This window comes from Neolamprologus brichardi, chromosome 1, assembly GCF_056152115.1.
Source record: "Neolamprologus brichardi isolate AB-2024 chromosome 1, ASM5615211v1, whole genome shotgun sequence".
NCBI classification, from domain to species: Eukaryota; Metazoa; Chordata; class Actinopteri; order Cichliformes; family Cichlidae; genus Neolamprologus; species Neolamprologus brichardi.
The window spans coordinates 7,250,326-7,276,593 of NC_142104.1; positions in this window are offsets into that span (position 1 = coordinate 7,250,326).

Genomic DNA, 26,268 nt, shown 5'->3' on the forward strand with positions numbered 1-26,268 from the left:
TTTTTGACTATTTAATTGAAAAAAGAAATAATAATTCTGTGTGATCATGATATAAACTATTCATTGGGTTGACAGAAAATGCACTATATTGTGATATATGTTGTTATTGGAAAAAGAAATAAGTTGCATTGGGATATGAGATCTTGGTCATACTGCACACTTGTTGAAGACAACTTTCAATTTTTTCTGCCTGCAAGCAGTCCTGAGCTGTGTGCAGTCACAAAGATGGACCATGGTTTTGTGAAACAAGCCAATTGAAATAATGGCGTTCCAAGTGCAACACATAAACTGTCATGGTCCTGGGTCGGTGACCCAGTGTTTTTGGTTATGCACTTTTGATGGTTTTGTATTTTCTAGGGTTTAGTGGTGTTCCCTCTGGTTGGTGTCTTCCCTGCTTGTGCATTCCCTTAGTGTAGTAGGTCTCTGTGTTTAGTCCGCGTCTCTGAGTCTGTGTCATTACGTGTATGTGTTTCCTGTTTTACTTTGAAGGGCTGTGTCTTATGCCAGCGTGTTCTGTTTACGTTTCCCCTGCCTCGTCAGTTGTCATGTATTCCAGGTGTGTTCCCCTCCTGTTTTCCATCCCCTGATTCCTGCCGTGTGTATTTATAGGGTGTGTTACCTCGTCCTCGTGCTGGTTCGTCTGTGATGTTTCCCCTCGGTCTTCCCGTATGTATTTCCTCGGACCTTTCTGGTTTGTTTTGTTAGTTTTACCCAGTTTAGGTTTTCCTGTTTCACCTTCACCCACGCCATTGCTGTTTGTATTTTCTTTTGTTAAATAAACACTCATCTGCACCACAGCTGCCGCATTTTGGGTCCTATCTCCAATTCCACACGTCTGCCACACCGGACGTGACATAAACGTCTGGCGTGAACGTATCTCACACAGCAACATCTTCAAACAAGTTTTTTTTCAGTCAAGTTGCATGGCCAAATTGTCTATGCAGTACAGAAAAGTATTGAGTTTTTGTCCTTTAGTGCTATAAGGTACTAAGGTGCCAAAAATGTGCTAAGAAAACTTACACCCTACATCCCGTCTTAATACAAGACAGGCTATATCTATAGTATGGAAACTCTGTTACCAGAAATATGCTACCATACAAAATCAAGACTCATCAGACCAGCCCACTCACTGGCAGCTCTTTTTTTAGACCATTAAACCCTATAGATGGTTGTGTGGGAAATTTCCAGTAGATCAGCAGTTTTTAAAATACCCATTATGTTGTTTCAACTTCAGCAGGCCGCCTTGACAATATCTATATGCCTAATACATAAATGCTTTGAATTGGTCCATGTGATAGATATTTGCATTAATGGATTTTGTTTTTTCTTGGACATAGCTGTGCAGATGACCTCTGCAAACTGTGCAACAACTGCAGTAGTGTTTGGATTCATGGCATATTGCAGTTATCAGTGGATAGAACAAATGTAAACTAGAGGCTGTTTGAGAAACTGCAGTTATCTGGAAGAGGAGACTGCCTCTGAATTCCCCAGCATATGGAGTCGTAGACTGCATTATTCACATAGCACTGAACTCACTCTAAATTGTTCTTATTGGCTTTTTTGGGAATCCCCAGCCAGAAGTGACTGTTGCACTGAAGTAACGGTTCAGTGGTTGTGCCTCTCAGATACTGTCAACATAGATCGTTGGAAAATGTCATCAAAAAGGCAAGAAAGAGCCATTAGATTATATCCAAGGGCTCTAGACATGCTGTGTGCTGCTAATGTTAGTGCCTTTACAACTGTAAAAAAAAAAAAAAAGAATTCTTTTGGTCTGTTTTAAAAAAACAAAACAAAAACAGAACCCAAAATACATGTCATGTTATTGCTAAAAATCAACATCTTCCTCTCCATTGCTCAAGAGTGTCATGCTTCTCTAATAAAGTATCAAACTGATAAGCTGATGCTACCTTTCCTGGAAGATGATCTTTTCACCACACTAAAGTGCTTTCTTCAGGGATTTGTCACGGATCACACACTTAAGGAGGTGGTGAAGCTCTTCTCAGGCAACTTCAGAGGTTGAGTAATTCACAATCATGCCTCCGTTATCAACATAGGATTTGATCAGGAAAAAGATTTTGCCGTTGTCTGCAACCCAAGTGAAATACCTCACAATGGCTCACACGTACCTTCAGATCTTCTGCACACCAAGATCACAGACCAAGACCTTCGCACCTTTTCATCTTTTGCATGTCTTCTTAACACAGTTAACCAAATAGCATCCATCAAATATCTATATATAACCCAAAAGGTTCTCTTTTCTGTCCCATGGAAAGACTCCTGTAGAAAAAAGGTTTTCTGCTTGCAGGTATTGGTACACCCCCTGAGCAATGGTAATGTCACTACTAGCTAAGGTATAAATGGTAGACTGTGACAGTCTGCTGTCAGTGCAAGATGAAGAGAGCGGAGAACAGAGAAACAAAAAGTAATTGAGCAGTAATGTGAAACAGTCTGCATGATAGTTTGGCCTGCATGGGAATTTATTTCTTTGTTTTTGGAAAAAACGTCATAAAGTAGTATACCACACCTTTCCCTTAGACGTTTGGGCATTTGATTTTTGCTGAGTTTGACTTGAGTGACAAATTTTTGTCATTGCAAGCCATGGCTTGCACTGTCAAGTTCAGACTTGTTTAAGCAAGCTGCTTTTTTTTTTGTTGCTGTTAACAAATTTAACTTGTACATCGAGTAAACGCCACTTAAAACTGAAGTGAGCAAGCTGTGAATAACATACCAAAAAACAGCTTCTAACATTAGATACTACAGCAAAGTGAAACAGTTCCAGCATGAAGGAGGTTAGTACCATATATGCTCAATAATTCAGTATGGCCCTCAACAGATGTTATAAGAACTGAAATGGCCTTTCATAGGAGAAAGATTCTACACTCCTGTACAGGGTGAGGTGGATCTACTTAAGATGAAGAGAAGAAAGCTTCAGATGAGCATTAAATGCACTTCTGATACGTGCAGGTGAAGTTGCAGTTGCAGTGGTGGGCACTGACAAGATCTTGTTCCTTGAAATAAATGGCAAAAGATTATTCAGTCTAGAGTTAAAGAATGGAGCACACAATTAATTAGTAGACGAATGCTGACCCTGTTAACCTGGCTAAAAAAGCCTGCAACTGCACAAGGCTTTCAAGCAAGCAGAAATGTATTTTAATTGGTGCTGTCAGCGTTAATCTAGTTAAAATGATGTTAACGCCATAACCGCATTAAAGTGGCAAATCTTAGTCAGCGAGTTAATGCGGATTGCTCCGTGTGTGGGGCTGGATGGCGCTGACATGTTGACGTCGTGCAGCCCCACACACGGGGCGATCCGCGTTAACCAGCTAACTGAGATTTGACACTTTAATGCGGTTATGGCGTTAATGTCATTTTAACTAGGTAACGCTGACAGCACTAATTTTAATCCAAAGTGATCTTTAACTAAATCTATTGGTACCACAATAGATACCACAGTTTTGGTACCACAGTACCAAACTGTGACTGGAAATAACAGAAAAGAATAGACATACGGCCAGACAGTCCTCACATGTCATAAACTCACATGTTGTATTGTAACTGGAAGACTCGTTTTTATTTCAGTCACACATGAAGATTCTGTTCTGTCTTCCTTCTCTCACACGAACCAGTCGCAGCAGATGGCCGGCCCTCCCTGAATATGGTACTGCTGGAGGTTTTTTCCTGTTAAAAGGAAGCTTTTCCTTCCCACTTTCGCCAGAGTGCTTGTGTTTTTGTCTGCATCTATTATTGTAGGGTCTACCTTACAATATAAAGCGACTTGGGGTGACTGTCGTTGTGATTTGGCGCTGTATAAATAAAATTGAATTGAATTGTTACGTCATTTAGTCAAATTCAAGTTATACATCAGTAGCATGAAAATTAAATTGAAGAAATTTTAGGTGGGAGCATAGCACAGATACGTGCTTCTATGTTGAACCACTGGACTGGATTTGTATTAACAGAGAGAAATGTTACAATTTGAACTACAGATTTGAATTTGAATGATCAGGCTCAGTATTTTGCTCAAATATCTGGAAATTCCCATAGTTTAATCTTAAATTTGAGATTGTCATCGGTGGATTGCCACCAGCTATATGTGTTATTTCAGGCTAAATTTATATCAAAGCAGTCTCCTAGTAGGGATTATTGTTTCATCTAATCTCATGAGTAAGGGGCTCCAAGCTGATCCACTAAGCTCTCTTTCATTGTATTTTAAGCTTTTTAGTAGGTTTGATCCATTGCTCTCCAGGTCTTTGCTGACCTAGTCAGCATGGAGGGCGCTGGCATTTTTTAGCAACCAGCATCACATCTCCAGCAGTGGCAGCCGTCTGGCTTAGCACAGCTTCTGTGTGTTTGGCTGTTTTATGGGGCAGAAAATGCTTCCACAATGCAACTGCTTTATGATGCATTTCAAGCTTGGCAGCGATTGGGGGGGGACGTTGTATTAGGTACTTGCAAAATCGATGTTCTGGGCCAGACTGGAGCCAGAGCTGATGTTTGGCTGATCTCCTTGGGCCTGTGAGATCAATACAGCAGGAGATCTTTTATTTAGCAATGCGTGACTTCATCTTATATGCCTTAAACTGTCACACGTTTACTACATATCACGTGTGGACTATTTGTGTGGCTGTTCTGGCTCTATGGGTCATATTGACTTTCTAAAATTCACTGTATTTATAGTAGTTTTGGCAAACCTGTATTTGCTTCCTGGTGTTTCCATTTTTTACCTGATGATCAAAGGCAAAGGACTAAAGGAAAAAAAGCAAATGCCATCATGACCTCAGCCATCAACACTGTGATTGATTATTGTGTTTTTGAGATGATCGATTGTTAATGTGTTTATTAATGCATTCACTGACATACAACTATACCAGCAGATTTATGTAGACACATGATTGATCATCTCATTACAATGCAATGGAAAACATGGTTCATGCTGTTCATGTGAATGGTACGTTGACATTTAATTGATGGGGCGTGTTTGCAAAGACCACTCCCATCAGGATAGATATGTTTCATCATAGGATAAAGGGGTCATTTCATCAGCACACCTTTCCACACCCTCAGAATCATGATTTATTTATTTTTTTTAAATAATGCCATGACTTTAGTATGTAGTAACAACACCATGTTAATGTTTTCCATACTACCATGACATACTATGATTTAGAGGTCAGTAAAAATGTTTAATTTGCATTGTCATTTCTAGAAAAGTGCAAAATTTCAAAGATTACCTATGATTTCACAACAGTAAAAACCTTTCAAACTTGTGCTGTTGTCTTTATGAAATTGCGATAAAACGTAACTGCAATTACTTTCATTTTTACCCCTTTTTTCATAGATAATAAAGCAGATGTTGGTTAAAAAAGAGATGTTGTATATTTAGAGAAATAACTTCACAAGTTAACATCCTAAGTATCAAGTCATAAATTTGCAAGAAACACTATTTTGTCTTATTTTATATTTTGTCTAAGGATCACATCCTTTTGCTTTTGCAAGTTCAGATCAATGTCATCATAACACAAATGAAACCAGGAAAAAATTTAAACAGTATATTACAAGTTAAAGTTATATTACAAGTTTTTCTGTATTACGATTTGCAGTCATACAGTGATACAAGTAAAAGCATCATTTTTTCTCTCTCGTAGTAATAACCTCTTCCACTTACTCTGTAGCTTCTTGTTCTTAAAATGGCCCTAATGTTTTTTCATACTTTCTTTGTAATCAGCGATTTATTTACTGCAACCTTACACTGGTATCCCTCTTTCAGCTGTAAATAGCAGCTTATGTTGCTGTTTCCCCCATAGAGCTATATTAAAAAGAATCCTCCAAGGCTGAAAAATGAGTGTCAAAAACTGCAGTTCCTCTAGGTGAGGCTGGTTCAATCTCCACAGACTCCCATGTTAAAACTTTACAATGTTAAAAAGTATTTTACACGCTACAGTTTTGGCCTCTATGGATAATTTCTCCTTCATAACAACTCTGAGTAGGGCAATTCTTCTTTTTTTTTTTTCCATGACTCATTCACCTGGATAATTAAATTAGGGGTGTGGCTGATTTGATTGACAGGTGTCCTAGAAAAGGCAGCTGGGGCTGATGGGTGTCTGCAAGCATCATTTCTGCTACTTTGGTCATTAAATTGGACCTCGATACTATGTGTGTGACATTTGGAACATTTTAATTGATTTTCTGGCTTGGCGTCAAAGGAGCTTGCAAAGAAAAGCGTCTGGACTTCTTTAAGTTGCTTGAAGACGTTTCACCTCTCATCCGAGAGGCTTCTTCAGTTCTAAGGTCAAATGGTGGGGAGTCCCAGATATAAACCTAGTGGGAGTTTCCCCCCACAGAGGGACAAAAGGACTGATGATCCTCTAATCGCCTGAGCCAAGGTGTGAAACTGGGTGTGGGTCCCAATCAGCCAGGGTTTCGGGTGAGACCTGAAACCTGGCCCCACCTTATCATGCGAATTCCTGAGGTCAGATGGTCCAGGATCTGAGTGGGCGTTAAGGCATCTCGGTTGAGAGGTGAAACGTCTTCAAGCAACTTAAAGAAGTCCAGATGCTTTTCTTTGCAAGCTCCTTTGACTACAATGACCTGGATGACTTAGAACCTTCACAGACATTTTCTGGCTTGCTTTGGCAGAGACCGTCCACAAAGTTTATGCCTAAATTTTGGTGACTGAACTTTTAGTATTTGGTTTGTACCTAAAAAGCAGGTATCTGCATCTTTGCATTGCACCTGTACAATTTAGGTATGCAGCTGCTAAGTAAACTTGCTCTTGTTAGCTGCTAACCTAGCGCTTCACCCTCAAGAAAACAACATGCTGATGGGCAAAAAAATTAATGTTGAAGCTTTGAAATATGAATCTTAACACCAATGGATGTTGCCACTTTAGTTAAGTTAGTCTTTCATGCATCTATGATCTGAATACAGATATCGGTTCTTAAACAGTCTTTGTGACTGAAGCTCCTCCCATCTGATTTTGGGTTCATTGTCAGGAAACAAAGTCAAAACAATCTTTCATCTAGAAATACTGATGCAAAATTATTATTATCTAGGCCTATTTAGCATTTTTATACACACCTTATAATAGCTCAGGTGTACCATGCAGTGCATCAGTATTTCTCTGTTCTTTTATCCAGGGTTTTCCTTTAATTTGTCACTCCTCTGTACATTTATTAATGACTTTGACTAATTGACTGACTCCGACAGTGAAATTTACATGCAGAGCTCTACGCAGCGCTGAGATATTCCTGTGAACCGTAATGAGTGTGCATTAGCGTAATCAGAGTATCAGCGGAGTGTGTGTATGTTTTGGAGCTGAAATGCATATGAACACACTCCGAGTGTTTCCACTCGGCTGAGCAGAGAGGTCTGATGTGGAGGTTTAGAGCGAGGCTAAGCTGTAATTGAATACCAACAGGACTGGTGTTTCTGCTCAGACCTCTGAAGGAAGATCTGACCTTGAGACGCTACCACTGATAGACAGCAACACAAAGACCGGGCTGGCTAATTAGATTAAAAAACATGGATCCCAAGGGATGGAGATGTGACAAGCACATTGATTCACTACATCTCTTCAATTTCCATCTCTCTCCAACCTTCTCCCTCCTTTCCACCTCCCCCTATCCACTCATTCCCTGCCATTTTTTTTTCCATCTCATTGTGCTATATCTCAGCTCTATATTTTTCCTTTCCCACTGTCTTTGTTGCTCCCTTTTTGTCTCTTTTCTTAAGATTCACAATATCCACATATCTTAATCAAATATGACTCAGGAATTGTGACATTTTCAAAAAAGTGAAATTGACAAATGATAAAGTAGTGATATAAAAATATCTAAGACCAAATGTCATCGCCTTATCTTACAAAGATGTCTTACAAATGTTTCACTGTCATTTCAAAATCTTATTGTCACTAAACTGTCTGTCCAGCATGACCTCTATAAAAGTCATGTCTGCCATCTGTCCCTTTGTATGAGGGCAAGTAGCCATTAAATAGCCATTACCAAAGCATTGCCTTTTCTTGATTTTTTTTTTTCTGCAGACATTCTATCTGAAAAGTTCATATAGAAATAGAAAAGATTAATGTTATCAAAATGTGACTCTTCGTACTAAAAAACTAAATATAATGCAGTTTTCTAGATTACTGGCCAGTTCATAATAAATTTTATTCTCTTGTGTTTTGCTTCCTCTGAGTTTTAGGTATTATTAGTACAGTGAGTTTGCTACAGGTGTATGGGGCATTAATGCTGGGTGGGATGACCAAAATAATATTGTCACAGCATTATACGATGATCATCATTATTATTATTAGTAGTAGTAGTAGCAGTAATAGCATTTCTAATCCTCCATAAGAAGGGCTTCATAAAGCGTTACATTAAAAGTTATGTGGCTCTGTTAGCAATAAATTATTTTCCAGTGTTTTTAACAAAATATGAGTAAGAATAACAAAAGAAATGATTTATTTATCTCAGATTTTTGTAAGTGTTTTGTGAGAGAGGTTTGTATAATAATACCATCAATATTAATAAGTGAAATATTTCAAAATCAATGAAGCACAACATGATTTAAAAATAGTAGAAAAGAACATTCTCTGCTAGACAGCTGTGTTGATTTGTAGAGAGAGATTACATGAAGAATAAAAGATTTGATTTACTCGTTAGCAGTAACATTACAGCTTCGACACAAACTCTAGTTTGATTTATTCTTCTAAATTTTGTGGCATAAATAAACCTGTCTCCACTTAAAAAATACCTCATAGCCATGAATAACACGTTTTATTTTAGTCCCTCTCTGCTCTTTTCTTCCTCTTCTACATTTCAAAAGATTTTGGATCATGCACTGTGTACCAGTCATGCAAGCTTTGCGGTGTCTGATATCACTACTTAGCTACTGTGTGAAGGGGCAGGGGTTTATGTTGTTTTTAATTTCAGTTCTGATTTTGGCCGCCCTAAACGCCCAAACTCACTCACATCAGTTAAGCGTTATGTTTTATTTTTGTATCTTTTATTATTGCAATTTATAACGTAATTATTTGTCAAGTATTTTTTAATATAATGCGGATAATTTAGATTTCAATTAATTATTTTAATTAACTGATTGACAAGTTGTTACCAGTGAGCATGTTGTGCCAAAGTCTGATCCACTGCTCGCTTGTTACCAAAATGCTTGAGGCTTCAAAACAGGACTTCACAAACTAATGGCTACTGTCATAAAACATATGAGGAAAGATATAGTCCTTTAACTTTTTAAATACAACTCCCAAACAGAAATCTCTCTGTGACTGCTTAATTCAGAGCAGCTGTTAGTCACATGCATCGGTTATAAAATTCACCTTTTTATGGATTAAATAACTAATTAAAGCAAACTCTTGAATGAATATAAGTGCCATAAGAACTGAGAGGATGAGACAGTGTTTGTGAAAATTAATAGAAGGTATACAACCTTTAACTTGACTGAGCTTGTATATTGGATTCAAGTAATTCTCATGTCAGGCTCCATAATATCTGGCTTTTGTTACTTAGACTATGCTCGTTAATACAACAGAGTAATTGTTGCGCATCATAATCCTTAAAAGTAGCAGAAGGCAATGAAATACTACAACTACCGTGTGTTTCATAATGCTCATCTTAGCAGTCTTTGGAAAGGGCAGAAGCATCAATTACAGATGGGGGGGCAGGTAATCCTAAGTGCAGACCTCGGTAAAAAGAGGCAAAATGCATCATCATTCCACTCCCTTCTTGCTCCTTCACTAATTAAGCCATCTCCTGTTAACAAGGCTGCAGGCCCTGCTCTTTATGGAGGGATAGACTGAAAGGACACCAAGCAAACTCCTGACAGTTAATCACTACATTCTCCCACATCGATCACAGACCAAAGAAAAATGTCAAATGAGCAAACTGCATATGCTTACTTTTCAGATTATATGGAGAGGCTTTGATATGCATACTGAGTATTACTTTCAAGATATCACTATGACACTAAAAAAAAAATCTTTCTTGCTTTAGAAACAGTCAGATGACTAAAGAAGTAGTATTGATCTTTTTTTCAAAGAGGAGGATAATCCTGATAAAACGTGCACGTTCTATGATCCTATTTAATACAGTGAGAGGACTGTAATTCTCTCATCAGCTTAGCGCGTACAGCATTGCTATCCATACACAAAGGAAAGAGCGGGAGACATTCATCAGCCTGATTAACAACTTCAGTCATTGTCTTCTTTAATTACAACAAAGTCAACAGCTCCATTACTTCCCTTGCTATCTATCTTTCATCTCTGCTCTCTCTGAGGATTGCGATGTTGGAACAAAACAGAGCAGGCTTTAGTCTCATCTGTAGGCCGTCGAGAAGGTCGGCTCCCACAGCGGAATATAATCAGCATTCAGAGGAAGACGAGGAATCGAGACATCCAACCAAAACATGTATCCGTGGCTCCTGGTGGTGATTAGTGTTCCTTCTGCCAATTGGGCTCAGTTCTCTACCGTAGCAACCACCGCTCGCCTTGAAATTGATTTGCTCGGTATCAAGCGAGTCAGTCAACTCAGCCAGTCACACGGTAAACCAATCTCTCAGTCACTCAATTAGTTTCTCAACAGTTAAGTAAGTCAGCTAGTAGGGCAGCTGTATCTGTTAGTGAGCAGACGGTCTTTGAGTAACACAAACTTATCCAACAAATAAATAAATAACTCAGTCCACCAGCTTTCTAGTCAGAAGTTCTCTCAGATGGTTACTTATCAAAGATAAATCAGTCAGTCGATCCTTGTCTTGTGTTATAGTGGCTACTCTGAAGCGGAGGGAGCTTAAACTAATGCTGTGCAGCTTTACGAAGAGAGTGATTGACGACATGATCAGCATAACAAATGATCTGCTTCGATTTGTGCGGTTCTAAAACAGCACAATGAGAGTTATGGCGTGCCGTTAATGACTGTAACATTTAACAACAGCTATAATATCACTTGGTAGTGTGGCTGGAACCGCATTAAGACTGATAAGAGATGATAATGGTAGTTTACTTCACATTATCTCCCAACAGGGGACAATTTTGGACATAATGTTTTTTTCTAAATTGGGGCAGCTGTGTGGTATAGGTTAGAGAAGCAGGCTTATGATTTGAGGGTCAAAGGCTTGAATGGGGAATGTTAAATGGGAAAAATCTGGGTGAAGGAAACGGGTGAGTTGAGCACTCTTCTATAAAGTGCTCTTGAGCAAGTCTTAAGCTAGACACCTAACCCCAAAATGCTCTAGCTCCTCATTAAAAAAAAGGCATTTAGACTATAAATAATAACCTGCTCCCTCCTCATATCCAGATTCACTGAAAGGAGGCAGTGTGTTAAATCACAGCAGCCCTGCAGAGCCAGGCACTTTACACAGCTAGGCCAAAAATGGATGCAAGACTCTGTACTGTATAAGTCATCTTGCCTAAAAGCCCCAAATGTTATAATGCTGCATTTTATTCTCACTCCCCTAAACCTCTGTAGATTTACTCAAACACAAAGACAAAAATAGCAACGCAAGGATATATTTTTAGCCAGTATTGTTTCACAATCCAAGCACATGTGTTAATGGATAGTGGTAACATGCTGTGCCTTGAGGTAAACTCAAGTGTGCCCTGGGATTTTGTGTCAAATCAAACATTAACATTATTGCAAATGCACAAAAAAGTAATGAATTTAAATAAAATGTCAAAGGCTCTAAGGACCAGCTGATCTTACATTTTTCACAGGGCAATTGCATAGGTGGCCTAGTGGTAGGCAACCGCTTCAGACAAATTAAAGAGCTTGAAAAGAAAAAGTGACTGGACTTCTTCATCTCTCATCCGAGAAGCTTCTTAGGGACAAAGAACAAATGGTGGAAAGTCCCAGCTATTTAAGCCCTAGTGGGAGTTGTCCCTTAAGAGGGTCATTGACCCACTATCGATCATGTGCCTCATCACATGAGCCAATGTGTGAGAAAGGGTGTGGGTTAGTATCAGCAGTGGTTTCAGGTGAAACCTTTACTCACCCTATCATGTGACCTATTGAGATCAGCTGACGCCAGATGTGAGTGGGCGTTAAAGTGCCGGGGAGAAGATCTCAAAACTGGAGTGTAGGTGGCAGACAGTGGGCGTGATAAGCCGCCCGTCTGTTCAAGGATGGTCTTTCACAGATGGCTTCTTCACTCCTCTTTCAATACATTTATGGAGTGGCTGTTTGGTGTCTCTAATGTAGAGGTCTGAGCGTTCCTCACTGCACTGCACACACTAAGTTGTTTGGTTTGTCTCTGGGAGTTTTGTACTTGGGATGAACCAGTTTTTTGTCTGAGAGTGTGGCTAGGTTTGAAGTGCACTGGGATGTCATGAGTGGAGAAGATTATCCTGACTTTCTCTGATAAACCTGCTACATAGGGATGCCAACGTTGTTTCTGTTTGTCATTCTGTTTCTCCCTGGTCAGTGTCTGACCTTCTAAATTGTGCATCTTTGCTGATTTGATCAAAACCCAACTGGGATAACAACTTGTTTAAAGCGGCTTCTTTACATGTGTGTGCTCCTCTTTTGGTCTTCTTTTTTAGACGGATCGTTTTCTGTTGCAGGGTCCTGATTACTCCAAGTCTGTGTTCCAGAGGGTGGTGGGAGTCAAGGAGCAGGTACTGGTCTGTGTGTGTGGGCTTCTTCAGTGTTGAGGTTTCCATTCTCCTCAGTGTACACAGCACGGTCCACAAATGGCAAACTATTATCCTTTGTATCTTCCCTGATTAAATATTTCTTTTCACTGAGTTGATTTGGACAGTAAAGGTTGGTTACAATGGGTGGCACTGGGGTGCCCATTGCACATTCATGTTTTTGTCTGTAGAAACCCTTGTTGTATTTAAAATATGTGGTGGTAAGGCAGAGGTCTAACAGTCTGCAAATCTGATCAAGGGTAAATCTGGTTCTGTTTTCTAAGGAGCTGTCTCGCTGTAGTCGTTTTCTGACTCCACTGCCTCAGTTATAGGTATACAGGTGAAGAGTGAGACCACATCAAAGGACACTATGGTTTCATCTGTGTACGTTTCTGGACCTTATTGGTGAAGTCAATGGAGTTTTTGATGTGATGGGGTGTATTCCCCACAAGGGGAATCAGGATGGTGTCATGGTGGTTGAAAATGTTGTAGGTGGCTGAGTTTATACTGCTAACAATAGGTCTGAGAGGGACTCCTTCTTTGTGGATCTTTGGAAGTCCATGAATACAGGGTATAACATTCCCTGGGTACAGGCAGTGGTATGTAGGACGGTCAATGGCTTTATCCTTTCAAGTTGTTGTAGCCAACTGATGATTTTCCTTTGTAGTTGCTTTTCTGGTCTCGTCTTAAGGCTTCATAGGTATCTTTGTCACTGAGGAGTGCAGTAATTTTTGTGTGATAATCAGTTGTGTTTAGAACAACAGGCAGTTGGTAATATGGCGATAATAGGAAGTGATAGATTTCTTTTTTTTTTTTATTGTTAAGTTAAACAGAGTAATTTTTGCTCAGGAAAATGTATCTGAAACCTTTAGCGTGATTTGCTCTGCTTCAGGTTGTGTTAATTTATTAATCATTATCACTGTTTCTGTGGTTGTGATGAGTTGCTGTTGTGGAGAAATGGCAAAAATGAGACCTTTGGCTAGCACCTTCTTTTCAGGTTCAGTGAGGTTCCTGTCTGATAAGCTCTTCACCAGTGTTGGGCAAGTTACTTTGAAAAAGTAATTAATTATAGTTACTAGTTACTTCTTCAAAAAAAGTAACTGAGTTAGTAACTGAGTTACAATATTCTCAAAGTAATTAATTACTTGAAAAGTAACTATTGCGTTACTTTAAAAAAACACATTTAACCCTCTGGGGTCCAGGGTATAATTGGCCATTTTTAACTACTTTTGATTTTCCCTCCACATTTTACCTTTTAAAACTATTTACTTTGCCTTGTTTGGTATCATCCTTTTCAGCACAACCTCATGTGTCTGAATTTACAGTTATGTTTTTATTTTGACATACTGTATTAACACAATTGATCTAAAATCAGACAAAAAACATAAAATCAGAGTAGAAAAAGGTTTTTTTACTGTAACAACCACAAACATGTTCAATGAATCATATTTCATAACTTTAAATGCAAATATAAATTGTCAGTTTTAAAGTCCTATGCACAAGTTTTGCAAACAACAAAGTTATTTGCATCCATTTACCTTTTACCTTGATTTTTTAAATAACCATTTCAAACTATTTACAGAACAATCAGCTGTTCTTATTATTTGTGCCACTCCAAAAAAATACTTTCTGTCCACTATAAAGGAGAACACCACAGCCTGATACCTGCGGGTCTGACAGCAGCAGGTGTATTGCTCCTGTTCTCTACCTGGAGACAGCAGTCGCCTCATTGTTCTGACACACAGCACAAAACTATCCACAACACTACACACTGACTACACAAGACAACACATTAACTACACACCCCAAACATGCTAAACGTCACAAATCTCTGACATCTCAAAACTCGCTCTCTCTCTTTTTCTGCTGTCTCTCTCTCTCTCCGTCACTCCTAAGACTTCCCCAGTTTTTTGTCTTTTTTTTTTTTTTTTTGGGGGGGGGGGGGGGTCATAAGCAGAGAGCTTGCTAGCGCTGTCCTTAGACAGTAAATGTGATGAAACTATTGAGGAAAAAACGCAGCGTATATATTGTTTATCACGACTCTGGTTTTACGTGGCCTATCAACACAATTTATAAACTGGTATATATCACCTTGTTGCTTTGTCTTTAAGTGGTCATGTGATTGGCTTACCACGACTACTTTATTCTTCCTCAGTCAAACAACAGCACTCATGTGATTGTTTTGCTCCCTTAGCTGCAGGTGTTGTGCTAGACAGTGATCGTGATTACCGTCCGCGGGAGCGCGCACAGCTGCTTAAAGCTGTAGCGCCCAGATTACTTACAGCTACTTCCGTGCAACTGATATAAGATGCGGTAAGCTGAACACAGCTTCAACTGTCTGTTTGTTGAAAAATAGTAATGGACCGCGTTTTCTTGTTAGTAACTGTAACAGCATTGTAACGATAAGAATATTAATTAGTTAGATTACTCGTTACTGAAAAAAGTAACACCGTTATTCCCATCACTGCTCTTCACCCACTTTTCCTGATTATCTTTGGTTGTGGTGTTTTCCTGTTCTTGTCTGTATGGTCTAGGGATTGATTTGGAATTATACGCTTTTGTTTGCAATGTATTGAATTTCCAGAATTGTCTTTCTTTTCCTTTAATGTGTTGGGCCAGCTGATCCTTATCCACAAACTTAGAAATCTCTTCTAGGACTTTCCAGTTTTTGATGGATGGCAGGATAGTAAACAGCCTCCCAAAAAAAACGACATAAGCTATCCTGAAGACAATATAAACAGAGGTAAAAATCATTGTTCCTCCAATTTTGAGAAAGGGTTGAAACCTGCTCCACTCATCGATAAAATCAACGAAACAAAATCACGTGAAGAAACCGATGCTAGCTATCACACAGCTAACCTGGCTTCGGATGATCCCAGTGGAGGGGAACATCTGATGAATTTAACTGTGATTCTTAGAGAAATATGCAACTTCAGACAAGATGTCAAAGAACAGCTAGAAGATACTAAAGGAGAAATAACGAAAACCGACACAAGACTGGATGAGGTGGGAGCTAGAATCCTGGAAAACGAGGAGAGGCGGCAAAAAACGGAGGAGGCTTTATCTAAGCTGCTAAATACGCACAAGCAGACCCAGCTGAGACTAACCAACCAAGAGTGATGCTTAAGAAGAGAAAATGTGAGAATATATGGTGTCCTGGAGGGAGCTGAGGGTGAGCCAAAAGCGATGATTGAGTTTGTAGAGAAATTACCGAGAGAAAATTTGGACACTGACAATGAGAAAAACATCGAGAGAGCTCACAGAGCGTTGGCTCCAAAGTCCCCACTGGGAGCACAACCCCGATCCATCCTCATGAAGTTCCTGAATTACAGAATGAAGGAGGAAGTGGTGAGGCAGGCCTAGCAAAAGAAAGGCTACACATGGGACAACTGTAAGATCAGCATTGACCGCGACTACGCTCTGGGAATCCTTGCCAGAAGACGTGATTGCATGAAAGTGAGGAATGGTCTGAAGGATAAAAACATCAGGTTCCACACCCTCTACCCTGCTCATCTCAGCATTCTTTACGAAGACGAGACAAAGATATACGAGACTGCTAAGGGTTCAGATGGTGAAGCCTCCATGAACAGCAATCAAGAGAGCTTCAACTTACAGAGAAAAGTTGAACTTTTGGGACTTCAATTTCAAGTTAAACCCTATTCTAGACTCATTGTGATCATCACCTCAGAACAAACCCCTCTCTAAACAAGTGAAAACATGTTTCATAAGAGATGGACATAATAGATGTTTCGAGAAATCTTCACCCAAAGAGTAGAGGCTACATACACTACTTCATCCCACATTAAGTTTACTCCATAATTGATTATGTTTTATATTTACTGCAGACAGATTTAAAATGAAGGACTGCAAGATTATGACAATTGACTTTTCAGATCATAGCCCGATTGGTTTGTCCCTGCTACTCGGAAGGAGAAAGAGGAAAACATGGACTAACTGATAGCAAACTGACTCTTGTTGCAATTTTATCTCTGTTGTGATGTGCCAACATTGGTTTGAAGAAAGCAGCTGTGAGTGTTCCCAGACCTGCCTTCTGTCGTCGAAGCAGGCATTTCAGTAGCAGTGCAACTGCAAGTTCTTGAACACAGTCGTAATAATTCTGGTAGGCAAAGTCTCTGTTTTCCTTAGTGTGACTCTAGCATAAGGGGATGACAGAGTGAAATTAAGCACTGTTTTGTGCAAAGCACTGTGACTTAAATTGTAGGTGACATGCTAGCACCATTATTTCAAAAGGAGGACTGACAACATTCCAGAGGATATCAAGGTACTTTTGTTTACTTGTTTTTGCCGTTATGAATGCAGTTTTCCCTTTACATATTGGTTTAAAACATGTCGTTTAAAAAAATCTACAGTCTCAGACACTGTTTCCGTGCTGTGTTTTTGGTCATTGTGGTTGGAGAAAAAAGTTATTTATGGTAAATCTCTCTTTCCCGTCCTTTGCATTTTTTCCAACTGGCTGCAGGGCATTGGGACCCAAACACTGTGAAAACAAGCTCCATACATAATGAGCACTTCTACTGTTTTTGCAGAAATGTTAAAAAAAAAGTTTGTGCAATGGAACTCAAACCAGCAACCTACAGTCTTAGTCTTATTCTTATTTGCTTATTTGATTATACCCCATTTATTAAATGATTGTGTGGCTGAGTTTAGTGCCAACCCAGCAAGTCTTAAAAATAAAATTTCACTTTCTTGTTATGCTTTATTAAGTATAATTTGTTTAGGTACAAATCGAATGTAATCAGATTAACATATTTGCAAAAATGCAGGACTCTGAATGCTGTTACTTAACTTAAATATCAAGTGCGGGTCAATTATCTGCTCGTCATTGCTTTTAGAGACAACTGCACTTACAGTTTTGTGTTCTTGTGTTGCTATATGGAGGCCCTGATTAGTGTGTTTACAGATCCTAGCTAAAAGTCGTAACTTGGTCAGAGTGTGCAGCTGAATGTGCCAGGAGAGGAACATCCATTTTTTGTCGCCTGTTTCATTATGTATATGAATGAGTCATTTGTTACTTTTGCTCATTTCGCCATCTCTAATTAGATTTAGAAAACAAAGTAGGAAAGTATGGCTAAAAGCAGTGACACAGCCTGAACCAAATTAGAAAATGACAACGTGATTCAAAGGCCTCTGGTGTGGAACAATTAATGAACTCTGCAGACTCGCTGTGATAACCAGGGAGCTAATGTTGTGCAGCACTGCCAGAGCAAACAAGCAGGGGCGCTTTTGACTGCGAATCCTGGGTAAACACTGCAGTTTGGGATTCCTCAAAACAGCAAGTTTCACCCTCCAACAAGTAAATAACATCTCCAGAACATCTTCTCACAAACACTAAAATGTGTTGTTGGAGTAAACAGGTTTAAAGTCATTCTGTTACATGCTCAAAACCTTTTTGGTATTAACGACTGTTTTTTGCAGTTGAATTATGTTCCACAGGCCTGGGAGTCGCATAAAAGTTTTAAAAATTAAAACCGTGCTAAAACTGTAACTTACAAAAAAAAAATAAAAAAAATCGAGCCTTGGTCTTTTATCCTTTTCTTTATTCTCCCCATTAAGGATTGCTCAATGGGAACTCTTGAATCAGCAACCTGAGAGAGGTAATGAAATGTAATGGGAAATAAAATGGGAACCAAAGAAGCTGCAGTTCTCTGTGTTCCAAATGCACAACTTCTGAATCCCACCTGTTAAAATGGATTATGTGTCCATTCACCACATGAGTTTTTGTGTAGCTGTGCCTCGTGAATCAGCTCTCTGGTTGATTTTTGAAATTTTCTAAAGCAGTGGATGCAGATCATGTTTATCAATGAGTGATGCTCCACATAGAGAGGGAAGAACATTAACTCAGCCTCTCGTCTCTTTTTCCCTGCTTGGCTCAAGCCCAGCAACGTGAAGCAACACTACACAGCCTCTGGGCTGAATCAACCAAGCCTCAATTATAAAAATTATGGATATTACTGGCAACTGATATCCTAGTTGATTAAAGAGTAGGAAAAAAGCAACTAAGCAACTAGTCTAAAAGTAAGAAAACATTCAGAAAATAGTCCAAATGTAGCAAATTTTAGCTAATGGGATTAGGCATACAAGTCCATGCAACTACTCCATATGTGTTCATGAGGTATATGGCACTGTTATTAACATCCTTCTAAAATAAATATAGCATTGTACATACACTTGATGTTTTGCCTAATATTGACCAGTTTACTGAGTGTGGCTAATGTAAGCACTGGTTACACCAGCAGCTTTCTTTACTTGCTCGTTAGCATCGACAAACATGTTCAGAATGTGTTACGCATGTGGTAATATGCCACTTTATTCTCCCACAGCCAATATAACGGTTCAGTTTGTTCATCACAATGCTAAAGATCAGGGCGATTTTGCTGGGATTTAATTTTTTCATCACCCTGCTTTTTTACAGCTTCCTGTCAGACAGAGAGTGTTGCTTTCTGTTGCATGTACATCTTAAGCCTAACAGTTATCTGGCTTTGCAGATTTGCAAGTACAGCTGGACAAGTTTAATTTTAATTTCAGTTCTGATTTTGGCTTCCAACGATTATCAAAAAGAAATAATTATGATCAGCCGAATCCTTTTCACAGATTTTTATTCTGTGCACCAGTGCATTTTCACCCACCCCATAACCTTCAAACTCACTCACTGTTCATCTCCAGCCAAGGTGACGAAAGGAGGGCATCCGTTTCTTTCTAAAATAATTAAAACTCACAATGTTTCCAATGATCAGCCACTGGAAGGATATTAACGGAGCTTAGCTTTTGTCTCAACATCTCAGGGTCTTCATCTTTTTTTTTTTTTTGGCAGACAACACAGTTTGCTGTTGGCTTCAGCTCTCTGTAAATCACATGGCTTTCTTAAGGCCTATTTACTTCACTTACTACTTGATTGAGGCTCTCAAGGCTCCCATCTGCATACATAGACATCACGCAGTGGAAGCAGGTGGCCAGAGAACAGTGGTACCCTTTGCAACACAAGCTTTAGAGTCAAGATCACCTCATCAGGATACCCTACTAGGTGACTGTGTGGCAAAAACCTATTCATCACCTATTTCTGTAATATTTTCATATCTTTCCCTTTCGTTTTATTTTCAAAGCACATAAACGAAATCCTTAGTAAAAAAAAAAAGACAATGTTTTAGTTTTAGTAAGTGCATGATGTTCATTAAGTAAATGAATAATCTTTTTAAAAGTTGGAAATTACAGTATTGATCAATATTTTTATTTATTTTTTTGCCATAGTCAGACTACCTCTGCTCAGTTGACTGGGATTTTTGGTGCTAGAATTGCTTACATGGCAATTTGAAACACCCGTGCATCTATTTTCTTAACCTTTTTTCCAGTACACAATAACCACAGGCCTGAAGGCTGTTCCAGCTGTCAAAGAGCAAGGAGCAGGGTACATCCTGGACAGGCCACCAGTCCATCAGAGGGCTGCCATCATTCCTGTTCACAAAACACAAAGAGATAAAAAACCTTTTTTTTTCACATTCACCCCTATGGGCAATTTATAGTACCCAATTAAGGGAAACGGCATGTCTTTGTACTGTGAGAGGAAGCTAGAGTACCTGGAGAGAACCTATGCAGGCACAGAGAGAGCATGCAAACTCCACACTGAAACAATCCAGCTGACCAGCAGGTTAGAACCAGGAATCGTCTTGTGTGAGGTGATGGGGCTAACCACTGTTTTACCATGCTGTGCACTATTAAAAACAGATTCCTTAAAGAATGTAATGGTACTATAATGAAGGTGGTCTTTATTCTATTATTGTTTGCGTTTGCGAAGGAAATAGAAAGTTTAGGTTTGCATCATGGAGCAGATAAGATAAGTGTATCCCCTCTCTGTTACATGTATCCTAGTGAACTAATAAAGCCTCTGCTGCCATTGTCACAGCTCTGCATTTTTATGACCAAAATCCAAATGCAAATTAAAAGCATTCTACAGCTGAGCTGGTTCAGATGATTATGATGTGGGTCAGACATGGTGGTGGAACATTACTGATGATTAAATTGTTACCAAATGAAGCATTGTTCATTGTTCTGTAGCTTGCTACAAGTCTTTAATGTGTTGGGCTGAATCATTAAACACTTTGTACAACAATGGCCTTTCCCGGGATGTTATGATTCAAACTTGTTATGTAATAGTTGCATCACATTATTAGTATGCTTATTTTTATTACAGACTTCTACACAGCCCTCTTAACACTGTGAGGGTGCTGCTGTTTTGTCAAAGCTGCTGGCATCTCACAGATGGTAATAGTGGGACAGATCTGTCCTATGGACACTTGTACTGGGCCCATGATGTCACATTTAACATTAGCAGCGTTAATATTGTGAAAGGGACTATTGGGATCCAAATAAGGGTCTTCTAAATACAACAAAGTAGATTTGTATGAAGAAAAAAAGAAAAGAAAAAAATATTTGATTATTTTTAGAATAAAGTTGAATTTTTGAGATTTAAGTCAAAAATGTATTTCGAGGGGAAAAAAGGTCAAATTACTGTTTCAAGATAAAAGTCCAAATGTTAAGATTACAGTAAATGGTTCAATACAAACTTGTATACCTTGCTATACCCTCAATGCCCTCAATATCTCTTCAACGTCCTTATGCTCACAAAGGCTACGTCCACACGTACACGGGTATTTTTGAAAACGGAGATTTTCCGTTTTCGTTTTAAAAAATAATCCCGTCCACACGTAAAGGCAGAAATGAAGGAAAACGCTGCTAGGAACATGCCAAAGCAACAGGTGGCGCTATATTCCTAACCGTGTAGAAATATTGGCCAATCAGAAGTCTAGAAGCCTCGGTGGGAAATAGTAAACAAAGTTGGGGGCATAAAAGCAGAACCGAGTCGTATGTGTGGAGGGACAGTAACTGTGTGTGTATATGTAAGCATTTAAACACTGCAGAGAGTTTACTGCGTTTACGTGTGGACGGGATTATTTTTTTAAACGAAAACGGAAAATCTCAGTTTTCAAAAATACCCGTGTACGTGTGGACGTAGCCTAAGTCTCACTAAGTCATCTACAAAAGGCATTTTGTAGCAGGTGTAGCAGCCATGGCAGTTTGCCATGAAACAATCGTAATCTCCACATTATGACTTTTTTCTGAAAATTGAATTTCAACTTTATTTTCCAAGATTTTTCTACTTTAATTTCAAAATTTTGTCTGTATTCTCTAAATGTTCAATCAATATTTTTTTCTTAATGTGTCCCTAATACTCGTAGACTAGTCATAGAAATTTGATGCCTAAACCAAATATAAGTGAAAAGAAAATCAACACAAAGCAACACCTTATGCAAAACATAAAGATCCCAAGTGGAATATGCACTGCACTAACCTGGCTGGCAAAGTCCTGCTGCAGACTTTGCCAGCTTGGAGTCACCTCTTAGTGACTCCAAGTTTCTGTCATAATCTCAGAAACAAACCATTTGTCTTTGAACTGGTGCTGTGGATCCTATTTGAATGAAACTTGCTGACCTTGATGTCATAAAGCGAGCCATCTTTAAATGCACCAGAGGTGTCAGTTCAGCCTGCAGCAAAGTGTCTGTATTCAATATGTGTGGACATAAAGCAGAGCTATTTTCACTTGTCAGTAATGGCTACTTTGATGAGTGTCTACATCAACAGCATATCTATTAAGTTTCAGCTCAAGAATGTTAAGAGATAACTGCCAAATGGAGCCTTTGACATGAATGTGTTTGGATCAATAAGCACTCTGATCTTAAGCTCTATTCAGATGGGATTAGGGTGATTGGTAAACATGTCTGTACATATGTACACTTGCAGACAAACTCTAAACAGAACAGTAATGATATGACAAGGTGAGTTATATATGAGTTATATATAAAAGTATATTCTAAAAGTTTGTTTTACTACTCAGAGCAAAATTTTGACTTTTATTTATGTTTTTTTATTTTACTTTTTGTTTTTACATGAGTCTCATGTGGGTTTTTTTGTTACACAGTATCATTCTGTTCATTTTGTGAATAGAAATTTTGAATTGCGCAGGTTGTTATATTTGTTTGATCTGGTGTAGCATGACACCTAAAGGGGATTGTCTTTGATTTTCCTCAAATATGTCCAGTCAGAATGGTAGATATTCATGTTAAACAGGGCCAGGCTTTCTTATTATGAGGGCCAGGACATGTACAAATCCAAATCTCAAATTGTCCATTTGAGAGAAAAGCTCAGGCTTCAAGCTGCTCTAAAGACTTAATTCCAGGGTTGTTGTTTTTTGTACCCATGGCTCTGTATGTTTTCAGTAAGAAAAGGTAGTCTTAATATGGCCATTTCAGGCAGACAGCCCTGAGTGTGAAGCCAAAAGAACAAAAGAGGGGCTGCACCAAGGCCCAGTATGAGACAAACGAGGACTATTTTGAACTGTAAATGCAGAACTGCTGAAATTAAATTCAAGAATAAAAATGTGAAGTTGTAAATCAGCATAATTAGTCCTCTATACCTAGCCACAGAAGTGTCTTCTATCCTGTTTCACACATTTTATTTAATTAAGGTTTGTCTTTTATTTGTGCCGTCTTGTTGCGAGCTGGTGGGAGATTTAGCACCACCAGCTGGTGATCTCATTTTGAGTCTTCCTATGCATAGTAAATTGCACGTTTTAAAATGAGGTCTGGAAATTCTTTTAAAAACACCATCACATCAGCAGCAGTGAGACAGTGGTGCAGTGGTTAGAACCATCGCCTCAGATCAATGACGTTCTGGTTCCAAACCTGCTGCCTGGCTGGAGTCATTCTTGGTGGAGTTTATATCTCTTTCAGTGTGTTTGCAGTGGATTCTCTTGGGGAGCTCTGGCTTCTTACCACAGTTCAAGACATGCATGTTAGGTTTAAGTGGTGGGTCTCAATATGAGCATGGATGGCTGTCTCTCTGTGTTACCCTATGAGTGTACTGCCTCTTGCCAGAAATCAGCTGGGATAGGTCCCCTGGAACCTTGAATTGGATAAGCAGTTAAGGCTTTAATGGATGGATTCACTGTTACTTTGCAGTGTGCTCCTGAAGACATTTCTGTTATAGTATGTACTATTAGAAGGTCATGTCTGCATTCACCACTTGTTTCTGTAATTTGTGATGCTGCAGTTGTTTTGTGCTGAGTTCTCAGGGTCATAGGTTTACAATTTTCTACTTAAATAAATGCACTGGGAGGATATGTGGTAGTGCAAAACAACTGTACAGAAAATAAAAAGAAATGTCTTTAACATGCTGTAAATTAACTGTCAGTATAAAAAATGATCACACCAATAAGATGACACAGTTCTGCAACTTCATGAAAAGATTTATTTGTGCTTGACATCCTGTACATCGGTCGTTACGGTGATAATAAACAAAAAAAGTGTCAGTGTGTGCTTAAATAAACCATGCAACATTTTTCACAGTTTGATCCTGAGCTGCTTGAACAATAACGAACCGGCACAGCTGTGGAGGAAAAGGAGAAAGTGAACTAAAGCACAGCGTCTGAGTCTGATCTCAGTTTGGAGTGAACTGAGTGTTTCTGCGCTTTTAGGTGTAGTTTAGGCAGATGGCTCTCCACCATATGCTGTTGGAGGGAGGCTTGCCAACATCCTCACAGACATCATTTTGCACAGGTCTAGTTACATGTGAGCTTATTTTTTTTACTGAGTATTTAAGAGAAGGTTGAAAAGAGGACTGAGTTTTTCCTGGCGTGACTGTAAAAATTACTGGCTTGCTGAATCCGTGTGGGACTACAAATACAGGTGTAGGTAATCCAGCTCAAATATGCATTTAGCAGACGTTCTTATCAGGGAGACTTGCAGCAAGCGTGCAGTAAAATAAGCCCGAGTTCTCCTATCACCAAGAGGGCGCCAACAGGAAGGAGTTTATAGCTCTTTTTAGAAACGTGAAATATAATCAAAGGAAAAGCGTGAGAACAACTTCTTTGTCACCGAAGGAAAAACATTACTTTGATTTGAGTCCAACCAGATTTCTTACCATGTATGAATCCCACTTAAAATAGGAGTTTTTACAGAGCTTTGAATAGTGAGACAATATATGAATCACTAGAGTTCTCCACCATCCAAGCAGTCTTTGTTCATCCTCTTACGTTTGACATTCCCTATTTTAAGCCCTACATGTCATGTCTCTTTCATATGAAATTAGGCTTTGATGAATATTGTATGAAAAAGAACCTGCTCGCAAAGAGACTGACCTTCACAGCTGCTTTGCTACTGCCTTTGAAGTATTGTCAAGTCCTGTGAGCTTACGAAGGCACTTAGACTAACAGATGTAAAAAAAAAGAGAAAAGGACTGCAAAATATTTAACTACCGTTGCATTGATTTGAAAAGGCTAGCCATGAGGCTCAACAGGCGAGAGCTTAATCACCAGGATGGTGGTATTTGAAGCGCCAGTTTAAATGCCCTTTCTCCTTGTTCTGTATTGGTGAGCTGTCTGTGTTGGTCCATTCAGCTGCATAGCTGTGATAAAGGTTAATCTGTCCGTGTCAGATATCACAGTGTAATGGCTGTCTTTGGATTAAAATAACAAACCAGGAGAAACCGGGCTAAAAGATGCACGCACATACACATCAAGTCTTTGACTCTGTCTCCATTAGTGATTTTGCTGTCTAATGTGTTTTATCAATCTTTTTATCAGTTTGGTTCCTTTGAAAACACACTGTCCTTCCTGCTAAAGGCACTTTATAAATAAATGTATCTGGACTTAATTTTTCCCTTTCACAGTCTGATGGTCTGCGGCACTGCCAGCCATCTGAAGAGTTTTGAGTAAATAACTACTGACTTTTTAATCAAAGACACTGAGGCTTATGGCCCCACCTTAACACACGCGCCTGAAACATCTGGATGACCAGCTGCTTCTTTCACTAATCCGATCGCCTCTTTAATGTTCTCCGAGAACATCTGGCAGCGCCTCAGATCTTTGATTGATCTCACCTGGCAGAATCCTGCTTTTTGGCTGCTACCTTGCTCGGTAAGCATTTTTTTTTAAGAACACGCTTTGAAAATGTCACTGCACCTCACTGCGATGCGTCGATTGAAAAGTGGAGACATAAGCGGTGGCACATCTGAGGTGCTAGTCAGGTGTTTGGCCTGCAACTTTTTATGTTGACACAACAGCCTCAGGTGACTCTGATTGCTGGCTCATTTGCTCTTTTTAACGTGTCGCTGACTGTTCGCACTCGGGGTTATTGGGACCAGCAGCCTGTTAATATCAGCTGCTCTGATGTAGGGCAGAAACGCTGCAGGCTCCACCGACTTCACGCTGCATCCTTCACTTTCCTTCAAAGCAGAAAAATGAGAGAACCTTGATGGCAGAATGTGACCAAGGTGATTGCCCCTGTAGATCTAAATCAAACCTTAGTGCATGATTACCTTTCAAAAGGATGTATGAGATATGTTAGGAATGTCTGGAGGAACAAATGATAGCTCTTGGTAATGTGCCACCATTAGTAAGGATATTATAATTGAGGAGGTAGGGGATAACATAGTTAGAGGCCCATGCTCTTAATCAGTGTTGATTATAATTTAAGACTGATGGCAATGGATTATCCAATAATACTTTAAAAAATCAAATCAAGCATTCTATTTTGAGCGTAATTCAAAAACATTTCACTAGTTAAACA